We start from the raw sequence: 12867 nt of genomic DNA, 5'->3' as shown, positions 1-12867 counted from the left end.
TCTTGTGACAACCATTTCAGCCCTGGGAAAAAGCCTCTGACTATCCACACGATCAATGCCTCTCTCATCATCTTATACATCTCTATCAGGTCACCTCTCATCCTCTGTCACTCCAAGGAGAAAAAGCCGAGTTCACTCAACATGTTTTCATAAGGCATGCTCCCCAATCCAGGCAACATCCTTGTAAATCTCCTCTGCACCCTTTCTATGGCTTCCACATCCTTCCTGTAGTGAGGCGACCAGAACTGAGCACAGTACTCCAATGTGGAGTCTGACTAGGGTCCTATATAGCTGCAACATTACCTCTCGGCTCCTAAATTCAATTCCGCAATTGATGAAGGCCAATATACCGTACGCCTTCTTAACCACAGTGTCAACCTGTGCAGCTGCTTTGAGCATCCTATAGACCCCAAGATCTCTCTGATCCTCTACACTGACAAGAGTCTTATCATTAATACTATATTCTGCCATCATATTTGACCTACCAAAATGAACCACTTCACACTTATCTGGGTTGAACTCCATCTGCCACTTCTCAGCCCAGTTTTGCATTCTATCAATGTCCCGCTGTGACCTCTGACAGCCCTCCACACTATCTACAACAGCTCCAACCTTTGTGTGATCAGCAAATTTACTAACCCATCCTTCCACTTTCTCATCCAGGTCATTTATAAAAATCATGAAGAGTAAGGGTCCCAGAACAGATCCCTGAGGCACACCACTGAGACCTCCATGCAGAAAATGACCCATCTATAACCACTCTTTGCCTTCTGTGGGCAAGGCAGTTCTGGATCCACAAAGCAATGTCCCCTTGGATCCCATGCCTCCTTACTTTCACAATAAGCCTTACATGGGGTACCTTATCAAATGCCTTGCTGAAATCATATTCTACATCTACATCTATATCTACTGCTCTTCCTCATCCCTGACCAGTCCCTCATGCGCCCGTCGGGACAAGGCATCAGCATCAATGTTCCTGCTTCCCAGCCAGTACTTCAGGCTGAAATCATAGGCAGACAATGCCACCAACCACCAATGGGCTGTGGCATCCAGTTTCGCCAAGGTCAGGATACAAGTTAGGGGGTGTTGTCCGTCCTCACCTCAAACTTGGTCCCATTGTGGTAGTCACTTAGCTTATCTACCACCACCCATTTCAACGCCAGAAACTCCAACTTGTGCGTAGGATAGTTTTTCTCGGAGGGCAACAGACTCTGGCTGAAAAACGCAACGGGTCTCAACCCAGTGCCCTGATCCTGATACAGGATACCCCCTAAACCCTCTTGGCTGGCATCCGTGTGCAGTACATACGGCAATTGGGGGTCTGCAAATGCCAGCACCGGCGCCTGGGTCAGCAGCTCCTTCAGCAACTGAAAGGCCTCCTCATATTTTGCATCCCACCTCGGTCCAAAGAGCTCCGAAGGCCAAAGATACTCTCCACCCTCCTGTCCCTTTATCCCCCTCCCTTTCTTCCCCGAGGGAGGGTAACCACACAGAAGCTGATTCAATGGGTGACTCACTTTCACGCAGCCTTTCACAAACCACAGAACCCGAGAAACGAGTGCGGAGCGCTCATAGTCTGGGATCTTGGCCAAGTGGTAACTGCCTCTATCTTAACCAGATCTGTAGCTACTCCATTCCATGTGCCCAACATAGCTAACAGATGTTTGGCAGAACTGGCACTTATCCAGGGAAAGTTTTAACCCTTCAGCTTTCAGGCAGCCCAGCACCTTCAGCAGCCTCGCTTCATGTTCTTCCAAGGTGGATCCAAACACTGTGAGGTCATCCGGATATACCAATACCTCAAGCAAGGTCATATCCCCCACCGTCTTCTCCATGACCCGCTGGAAGGTTGCAGGAGCTCCGAGATGCCCTGGGGCATCCTTTCAAACTGGAAGAATCCCAGGGGACATATAAATGCCGTCTTCTCTTTGTCGGCCTTAGTCGTGGGGATCTGGTAATATCCACTCCTCAAGTCCAGTACATAGAACCACTTCGCACCACTCAGACGGGCCAGTGCGCCTTCGATCCTTGGGAATGTATTCTGGTCAGGGACGGTGTGCCTGTTCAGAGTCCTATAGTCCACGCACATCCGTACCTTCCCATTCTTCTTTCGGGCTACTACTATTGGGGATGCACAGTGGCTTCAGGACTCACTGATGATCCCAGCTTCCTTCAACTTACACAAATGCTGCCGAACATCTTCCACGTCTGCAGGGGCTAGCCGCCTTGACCTTTCTCTGAATGGGGTATCCTCAGTCACCCGGATAGTGTGACAAGTGCTCTTGGAACAACTCACATCAAACTCGCCAGTGGAAAAGACACCTTCCAGCTTCAAAATCTTCTCTACCAAACTCCTCTTCCAAACTGCAGGAACCGGGGAGTCCCCAAAGTTGAATGACTCAGATGTCAACTTTCCCCCTTTTTCCAATAGTTTCTCCCCGACGTGCCTCACGGGACACGAGACATTACCGTCACCGGGAAGAGATGCACCAGGGCATTCTCCGCTTGAAGGTGACCTCCCTCTTCGTAGTGTTCCTGACAATCACTGCCATCCTGCTTGCCTGTACACCCGAGGGCTTCTGCAATTCGGGCCTCACCAATACCCCAGCAGGAAATCTCGACCCCCCCCCTCGTGGTCTTCCGGAGCGTCCACTAAGAGGGTCTCACCCTTAGGCACTCTTGGAAATTTGGGAGTCCCCATTACTCTCGCTACTTCCCCGGGCCGTACCACCCTAGGCTTCGACTGGGTGAACCACACAGTCCCTCGTCTAAATTCGGTATCCGGCCTAATGCAGCCACGCACTTCCTCAAAAGCAGCTCAAAACATCTCTGTTCTCAACTCTGCCACAATCTCCTTTACCGCCCCCCGGGATAGGCTATCTGTGGTCACCTCACTGCAGGGAACCACTACTGAGGACTGTACCCTGTTGACAGAGCCCTCCAGCGCATTCTCCTCTTCCCGTACCTCTCTGATCAGCTCAACAAAAGATGGAGGGGGCACATCTTACGAGACTGACGGAGACCCCAAGCAATCAGGTCATGGGACTGGGCACCCCTGGCTATCTGGTCCATCCTTAACTGATCCACCTCAGCCGCCTGAATGACCCCTCTGCGCCACGAGCAATTTAGCTGCCTCTCTAGCCAAAAATAAAAGCAGAAACCTTCTCCCCTTCTCCTGATGCATGTTCTGAAACCCCACCATGAGCTCCATTGGGCTTCCTGTCGGGCCAAAAGCATTGTCCAGTGCTTGCAGATAATTGACAGCATATTTCAACCTGACAGCTCTCACCAAGTCAGCAGCCTGCCCATTCAAACTTTCAACCAGTTTCTGTTGCTTTACCTCATCAGAGCACTGCCACTCATCTGACAACTGAGAGGTCCACTCTGCCCAAGTCTCATACTCCTCCTCCCCTTTAGGGGTGGGCGTAATTCCAGAGAATAGGCAGAGCCTACCACAGCAGGGACTTTGAACTTGGGCATTTTTCCATTTATTCGCCAGAGAGGTAAGGGCGGATACTAACTCAGAATTCTCACTCTTCACTGGGAGACGTGTAATTAGACATTCCAAATCCAACTACTCCTTCCCCTCACTCCTCAGAAACGATAGAACCCTGTCTTTGAAATCTCTGCCCCCTCCCCTAGCTACCGCAACATCAGCGCTGGTCTGCTTTAAAAGAATAACTGCGCCCGCCATTTTATCAAACCTCCACCCACAATCGCAACTTTAACAGTACTTAACAGGCGAGTTAACAATTCATCCGGAATACGAATATCTACTGCGAAATAACAAACAGTACACAATATGTGATTAAACAATTGAGCTTTATAATTCTTAATTTGACTATGTGGTTGGTAAAGAAACAAAAAAAAGAAACGGGCCCATTCTCATGAAACAGTCTGATACGCAAACAATGGAGCTCACAGTGTCGTCCATTTGTTCCCATCATCCTCCGAGCGTAGCCAACCCTCGGACCCTCGCTCCTCAGTCCACTCCATCCAGTGGTCCACCAGCTCTCTCCATTCACGTCCTCTCTCTTCATCTCTCCCTGACAAAAGACCGCAAAATCCCTGCTCCCAGACATACAGGAATAACATCCCGCTCATTGGCTAACATTTCCCGTTATCTCTAGTCATAACCCAAACATCGCTGCTACTGAGAAACCATTTCCTTAACCTTAGCAGTGAAACATTACAGAGAGGCCATTACATTAGCAGTGAAACCTTACAGCATGTTACACTCCCTTCTGGAAAGTGCAACAGGGCTGTTAAAACAAAAACCACAACGTCTTAAAATTTGCTTTCCCCCAATCTGATTAACCATTCTGCTTACTCCCCCGCCAACCCCTCTCTCTATTACCTCAATCACTGCACTGAAAAAAATTTGAAATCATTTTTTATAATGCTGTATACATTGTAAATACATGGTGGTATTTATAACATTGAATTCCATATCTGTACTTTAACCTCTAATTTATTTTTGTGTAATTCTTTATTCTTTACCATAGTTGAATGTTGTTATTTTTTTGCTGAATGTCATGTTCTGACCGACACTCCACAGTAAGTTCCCAATGCTGGGGGTTGAACCAGTATATTTTACATCAATTCCCACTACTACAACTTCAGAGAACTTTGTAAAGCACGGGATACTTGAAGAGCCTCAGCAGCCACCCAAAAAAAAGTCAATTACTAATGCACATTTGGAGAGTTGGTCAATCATAGAGACGAAGAGCAGTATTGCACAGAAACACGCTGGAATTCTGAGTCTGCGAGTTCACTGGGAAAGTTGAACTCAGTGTCTCCACTGGAGACTGGAGACCAGAGGTGGACAGTCCTGGCATTGGAGGACTGTGTCTGTGTGCGGGTGGGAGGGAGAAGCAAGATATGTTTTGCTGTTGTTGTTTCATTGCTTGTTGTGTTCTGTTTTGTTCCACTGAGCATTGTGGGAATGCTATGTTGGCACCGGAATGTGTGGCGACACTTGTGGGCTGCCCCCAGAACATCCTTGGCACGTGTCGGTCATGCTACGTTGGTGCTGGAAGCAGGGAGACACTTGCATGCTGCCCAGCACACCTTCACTGATTTGATTTGTTGCCAATGGCACATTTGTCTGCACGTTTCTGTGTGCATGTGGCAAATAAAACTCATCTTATAGAATCCTGTAACCATAAGAACTATAACTAAAAACACCTTGAACATATTTAATGGTTTTGTGTCGGCTGCCCTCTGAGGTAGAGAATTCCACGGATCTACCACCCTTCCTGTTTTGATGAAGGGTCCCACTCCTAAAATGTTAGCTGTTTTCCATTTCACAGATGCCGCCCTGACCTCATGAGTGTTTCTAGCAATACCTGTTTGTTTCAGGTTTCTAGCATATGCCTTTCTTTTCATTTTTCTCCTTATCTCAGTCCTGAAAAGCATCCCCTCATGACTAGACAGGGTAGCAGGGTGAAGATATGGTTCTACCAAAGGAGATGTGAGTCGCTACTTCCCTCCACTGCCCTGCAGGCCACCCTTGGGCAAGGTGTAGTACCTGCTTATCTCCCCTGATCAGGGTCAGGTGAAGCCATGGAAGCAGCTGGTGGATGGTTGTATGAGCAGCCAGTGCATATCACAAGTCCTGCTTACGCAACCACTCACGTCAGGCAGATAAGGGAGCTAGGGCTTTACTCTTTGGAGAGAAGGAGGATGAGAGGAGACATGATTGAGGTGTACAAGATAATAAGAGGAATAGATAGAGTGGATAGCCAGCGCCTCTTCCCCAGGGCACCACTGCTCAATACAAGAGGACATGGCTTTAAGGTAAGGGGTGGGAAGTTCAAGGGGGATATTAGAGGAAGGTTTTTTACTTAGAGAGTGGTTGGTGCGTGGAATGCACTGCCTGAGTCAGTGGTGGAGGCAGATACACTAGTGAAGTTTAAGAGACTACTAGACAGGTATATGGAGGAATTTAAGGTGGGGGCTTATATGGAAGGCAGGGTTTGAGGGTCGGCACAACATTGTGGGCCAAAGGGCCGGTACTGTGCTGTACTTTTCTATGTTCTATGTTCCATAATCTCCGAAAAGTATTAACGATAGCTGGGAGCAGATGTGATGGGCCAAATGACCTAATTCTGCTCCTGTGTGTTGTGGTCCTAGGGTCAAGGTGTAAAAAGTTTCTTAAATTATTCAAAATAGGATATAAGATAAGAAAATGTTTTTAGGTAACACACATGACAGTGAAAGAAGAATTGTACCTGGTGCTTACTGCAGATGGCTGTCAGTAATAGAAGACCACACAGTTCAGGCCCTTCGGTTCACATTGTTGTGCTGTCCTATTAACCTAGCCCAAGGTCAATCTAACCCTTCCCTCCTACATAGCCTTCCATTTTTCTATCATCCATGTATCTATCCAGCAGTTTCTTAAATGCCCCTAATGTATCTGCCTCTAGCACCTACAATGACAGGGCGTTACACACACCCACCACTCTCAGTTGAAAATAACCTGCCTCTGACATCCCCCCTGTACTTTCCTCCAATCATCTTAAAACTGTGCTCCCTCATGCTCTAAGACCAGAGGAGGTCACAGAATCACTTTCATTTTATCATCCTGCTTGAGTTCTCAGGTCTTCCTCTGATGTAAAAGAAAAGTGAGGGCAGATATCACTGGAAGATGATGCTGGAGAGGTAGTAATGGGGGACAGTAAAATAGTGGGTGAACTGAATAAATATTTTGAATCAGTCTTCACGGTGGAAAACAATAGCAGTATGGTGGAAGTTCCAGGTGTCAGGGGTCATGAATTGTGTGAAGTTACCATTACTAGAGAGAAGGTTCTTGGGAAACTGAAAGGTCTGATGGTAGATAAGTCACCTGCACCTGATTGTGTACTCCCCAGAGTTCTAAAAAAGATGGCTGAAGAGATTCCGGAATGGTTCCGGAAGACTGGAAAATTACAGATGTCTCTCCACTCTTCAAGAAGGGAGAGAGGCAAAAGAAAGGAAACTATAGGCCAGTTAGTCTGACTTTAGTGTTTGATAAGATGTTGGAGTCGATTATTGAGGATGAGGTCTCAAGGTACTTGGGGGCACATGATAAAATAGGCCGTAGTCAGCATGGTTTCCTCAAGGGAAAATCTTGCCTGACAAATCTGTTGGAATTCTTTGAAAAAATAACAAGCAGGATAGACAAAGGAGAATTGGTGGATGTTGTATACTTGGATTTTCAGAAGGCCTTTGACAAGGTATCACACATGAGGCTGCTTAGCAAGCTACAAGCCCATGGTTCAGAAGGGTAGGAAACTGAAGGGGGTGGCAGCAGTAATAGGGGACTATATAGTTAGGGGTACAGATAGGCAATTCTGTGGATGCAAAAAAGAACACAGATGAAAGTTTGCCTCCCTGGTGCCAGGATCTGTGATGTTTCTGAACCTGTCCACAATATCCTGAAATGGGAGGGTGAGCAGCCAGAAGTCGTTTTTCATAATCATACCAAGGATATAGATAGAAAAAGGGAAGAGCTCCTGAAAAAAAGACTACAGGGGGTTAGGAAGGAAGCTGAGAAACAGGACCTCTGGTGTAATAATCTCAGAATTGCTGCCTGTGCCACGCGACAGTGAGGATAGGAATAGAATGAGGTAGCAGATAAATGTGTGGCTAAAGAATTGGAGCAAGAGTTTCTGGGTAATTGGGACCCCTTCTGGGGCAGGTGGGACCTGTGAAAAATGGACATGTTGCAACTTGAATCTGAGGGGGACCAATATTCTTGCGGGCAGGTTTACTGGAGCTGTTGGGAGTGGTTTAAACTAATACGGCAGGGGGATGGGAACCAAATTAATAGAGCTAACGATGAGCCAGCAGGTTTACAAGTAGGTGATGGATGTAATGTTAATGTAAGGAAGGACAATCCAATGATTGGGTACAGATGCAGACAGAGCAAAGTGTTAAATTGTACCACAGAGGCAAAGTTCAAAGGGGCAAAGAATGCAGGACTGAAGGTACTGTATTTAAATGCGCATAGCATTAGGAATAAGGTGGACAAACTTGGGTGCAATTAGAGATTGGTCAGTATGACATTGTGGGCATCACTGAATCGTGGCTGAAAGAAGGCCATAGTTGGGAGCTTAACATCAAAGGATGTATTTGTATCAAAGGGACAGGCAGAAAGGCATTGGTAGTGGTGTGGCTCTGTTGGCAAGAGATGGAATTACATCTTTAGAAAGAGGAGACATAGGATCAGAGAATGTTGAATCTTTGTGGATGGGGTTAAGAAATTGCAAGGGTAAAAAAAACCATTACGGGAATCATATATCGGCCAAGATTTTGAGATTGCAAAGGGAGCTGGAAAAGGCATGAAATAAGGGTAATGTCGCAATTGTAATGGGGGACTTCAATATACAGAGGAATTGGGAAAATCAGTTTGGTATTGGATCGCAAGAGAGGGAATTTGTTGAATGCCTATGAGTTGGCTTTTTAGAGCAGCTTGTGCTTGAACCTACTAAGGGAAAGGCTATCTTAGATCTTAATGTAAAAGAACCCTTAGGAGACAGTGATCAAAATATAATTGAATTCATACTGCAATTTGAGAGGGAGAAGCATGTCACATGAATCAATATCACAATGGGAATAAAGGGAATTACAGAGGCATGAGAGAGGAGCTTGCCCCAGTGGATTGGAGGAGGATACTGGCGGGGATGACAGCAGAGCAATGGTGGCGGACACTTCTGGGAATAGTTCACAAGGTGGACGATAGTTATGTCCCACAGAAGAAGAAGTTCTCAAATGGTAGGGGTAGGCAACCATGGCTGACAAGGGAAGTAAAAGCCAAGGAAAGGGCATATAAGGTAGCAAAAGGAAGTGGGAAGCCGGATGATTGGGAAGCTTTTAAAATCCATCAAAAGGAAACTAAAAAAGCTAGGAGTGAGTGCCATTGCTATTACAGAGGAAAAAGTGCTAAGCAAACTGAAAGGTCGCAAGGTGGGTAAGTCACCTGACCCAGATGGACTACATCCCAGAGTCCTGAGAGAGTTTGCTGAAGAGATAATGATGGAATGGTCATGATCTTTCAAAAATCACTTGATTCTGGCATGGTCCCAGAGGAATGGAAGATTGCAAATGTCACTCTATGCCTTCATAAGGGAGGAAGGCAAAAAGAAAGGAAACTATAGGTCAGTTAGCCTAACCTCAGTGCTTGGGAAAGTGTTAGAGTCTATTCTTAAGGGTGAGGTTTTGGGGTACTTGGAGACGAATGATAAAATAAATCAAAGTCAGCTTGGTTTCTGCAAAGGGAAATCTTGCCTGACAAGTCTGTTAGAGTTCTTCAAGGAAGTAACAAACAGGGTGGACAAAGGAGAGGCAGTGGATGTCAGTTACTTGGATTTTCAGAAGGCATTTGATAAGGTGCCACACATGAGGCTGCTTAACAAGATAAAATCCTACAGCGTTGCAAGAAAGATACTGGCATGGATAGAGGAATGGCTGACAAACAGGAGACTGGGAATGAGACTGGTTGGCTGCCAGTGACTAGTGGTGTTCCACAGGGGTCAGTATTGGGACTGCTGCTTTTCACATTGTTTGTCAATGATTTAGATAATGGAATTGATGGCTTTATGGCAAAGTTTGTGGATGATCTACATGGATTTTAGTAAGGTATTTGACAAGGTTCCACATGGTAGGCTTATTCAGAAAGTCAGAAGGCATGGAATCCAGGGAAGTTTGGCCAGTTGGATTCAGAATTGGCTTCCCTGCAGAAGGCAGAGGGTCATGGTGGAGGGAGTACATTCAGATTGGAGGGTTGTGACTAGTGGTGTCCCACAAGGATCTGTGCTGGGACCTCATCTTTTCATGATTTTTATTAACAACCTGGATGTGGGGGTAGAAGGGTGGGTTGGCAAGTTTGCAGACGATACAAAGGTTGGTGGTGTTGTAGATAGTGTAGAGGATTGTCGAAGATTGCAGAGCGATATTGATAGGATGCAGAAATGGGCTGAGAAGTGGTAGATGGAGTTCAACCCGGAGAAGTGTGAGGTGGTACACTTTGGAAGGACAAACTCCAAGGCAGAGTACAAAGTAAATGGCAGGATACTTGGTAGTGTGGAGGAGCAGAAGGATCTGGGGGTACATGTCCCCAGATCCCTGAAAGTTGCCTCACAGGTAGATAGGGTAGTTAAAAAAGCTTATGGGGTATTATCTTTCATAAGTCGAGGGATAGAGTTTAAGAGCCGCGATGTAATGATGCAGCTCTGTAAAACTCTGGTTAGGCCACACTTGGAGTACTGTGTCCAGTTCTGGTCACCTCACTATAGGAAGGATGTGGAAGCATTAGAAAGGGTACAGAGGAGATTTACCAGGATGCTGCCTGATTTAGAGAGTATGCATTATGATCAGAGATTAAGGGAGCTCGGGCTTTACTCTTTGGAGGGAAGGAGGATGAGAGGAGACATGATGGAGGTGTACAAGATAATAAGAGGAATAGATAGAGTGGATAGCCAGCACCTCTTCCCCAGGGCACCACTGCTCAATACAAGAGGACATGGCTTTAAGGTAAGGGGTGGGAAGTTCAAGGGGGATATTAGAGGAAGGTTTTTTACTCAGAGAGTGTTGGTGCGTGGAATGCACTGCCTGAGTCAGTGGTGGAGACAGATACACTAGTGAAGTTTAAGAGACTACTGGACAGGTATATGGAGAAATTTAAGGTGGGGGCTTATATGGAAGGCAGGGTTTGAGGGGCAGCACAACATTGTGGGCCGAAGGGCCTGTAATGTGCTGTACTATTCTATGTTCTATGTTCTATGATATGAAGATAGGTGGAGGGGTAGGTAGTGCTGAGGAAGCAATGTGGTTGCAGCAGGACCGAGACAAATTGGAAGAATGAGCAAAAAAGTGGCAGATGGAATACAGTGTTGGGAAATGTATGATAATGCATTTTGGTAAAAGGAACAATAGTGCAGTCTATTATCTAAATGGGGAAAAGGTTCAAACATCAGAGGTGCAGAGGGACTTAGGAATCCTTGTGCAGGACTCGCAGAAGGTTCATTTACTAGTTGAGTCTGTGGTAAAGAAGGCAAGTGCATTGTTGGTATTTATTTCGAGTGGAATAGAATACAAAAACAAGGAGATAATGCTGAGGCTTTATAAGACACTAGACAGGCAGCACCTGGAATATTGTCAAAAGTTTTGGGCCTCATATCTCAGAAAGGATGTGTTGTCATTGGAGAGAGTCCAGAGGAGGTTCACAAAGATGATTCCAGGAATGAAGGGGTTAACATATGAGGAGTGTAGGCAACTTTGGGCCTGTACTCACTGGAATTTAGAAGAATGCATGGGCATCTCATTGAAACCTACCGAATGTTGAAAGGACTAGATAGGGTGGATGTGTAAAGGATGCTTCTTATGGTGGGTGTATCAAGAACTAGAGAGCACAGCCTCAAAATTGAGAGGCAACCTTCTAGAACAGAGGTAAGGAGGAATTTTTTTTTTAGTCAGAGAGCAGTGAATCTGTGGAATGCTCTGCCACAGACTACGATGGAGGCCAAATCCGTGGGTATATTTAAAGCATAAGTTGATAGTTCCCTGATTGGTCAGGGCATCAAAGGAAATGATGAGAAGGTACGTGTATGGGATTGAGTGGGATCAGCCATGATGGAATGGTGGAGCAGACTCGATGGGCTGAATGGCCCTATAATGATCCTGTGGTCTTATGGTCTAACAAATGAAATGGTTGACTATATTCTAAATGGAGAGAAAATTCAAAAAACTGAGTGGCAAAAGGACTTCAGAGTCCTCGTGCAGGATTCCCTAAGGGTTAATTTGCAGGCTGTCAGTGGTGAGGAAGGCAAATGCGATGTTAGCATTCATTTCCAGAGGATGAGAATGTAAAGGAGGATATGTTGTTGAAACTTTATAAATCACTAGCGAGGCCTCATTTGGAGTATCGAGAGCAGGCTGACAGCTCGTTCCACACTCTCACGACCCTCTGAGTGAAGAAGTTTCCCCTCAAGTTCCCCTTAAACATTTCACCCAACCTCAGTGGAAAAAGCCTGCTTGCATTTACCCTATCTATACCCTTCATAATTTTGTATGCCTCTATCAAATCTCCCCTCAATTCTCTACGTTCCAAAGAATAAAGTATTATTAAAATTTTATGGCAATATTTTGAAAGTCTTATTTTCAAAAACAGCATCCTTTATCAGAGTCATATTGGCATAGTCCTCTTGTATATTTGACTGCTCTTTTATCAGTATATTTCTTTTTATTACATATATATGTCTTTAGTTAGAATATTAGACCATTTTTTTTCCATCTCACAATTGATTTCCAGACCACAAGATATGAGATTTATCCGAAGTTGGCTGATCACAGCCTAGTGCACTAAAATTGGCTCCAGTGCTTCCGAGAAAATCAGCCTGTAATTTACTGCTTCTGACAATATTGGACTCCACTGCATTGTGAAGACATTTCGATGGAAACAATGGAGAACTGCTGGGAAAACAATGTGTTCAAAGTTCAAAGTAAATTTATTATCAAAGTACATCCATGTCACCATATACAACCCTGAGATTCATTTCCTTGCATTTACAGAAGAACAATTACAGTAGAATTTATGCCAAACTCTGCGTAAAGAAAGACTGAAAAGCAACCAATAGGTTCAAGAATACAAATTGTCAAAATAATAAAAAAGAAATAAATAATACTGAGAAAATGAGTTGTAGAGTCCCTGAGTCTATAGTTTGTGGAGTCGGTTCTGCTTTGAGGTAAGTGAGGTTATCCATGCCCTGTTCATTGTGTTCAGCGTTGTCACTGAACTAGCTTTACAGCGAAAAGAAACATCTTTGCAAGGGTTCTGAAGAAGGGTCTCGGCCGGGGTGAGTCATCCACACCACCCAGCAATCCCCC

General features: G+C 45.4%; 1 protein-coding gene across 2 annotated transcripts in view; it reads left to right on the top strand.

The window, feature by feature from the left end:
• pou6f2 (POU class 6 homeobox 2) overlaps nt 1–12867 on the top strand; it is a 711266-nt gene that overhangs the window by 481385 nt on the left and 217014 nt on the right. The gene's annotated exons all lie outside the window — the stretch shown is intronic.

This window comes from Mobula hypostoma, chromosome 1 (genome assembly GCF_963921235.1).
Source record: "Mobula hypostoma chromosome 1, sMobHyp1.1, whole genome shotgun sequence".
NCBI classification, from domain to species: Eukaryota; Metazoa; Chordata; class Chondrichthyes; order Myliobatiformes; family Myliobatidae; genus Mobula; species Mobula hypostoma.
Note: the sequence above shows the minus strand (reverse complement) of the source record. Positions and strands in the feature narration are given on the sequence as shown.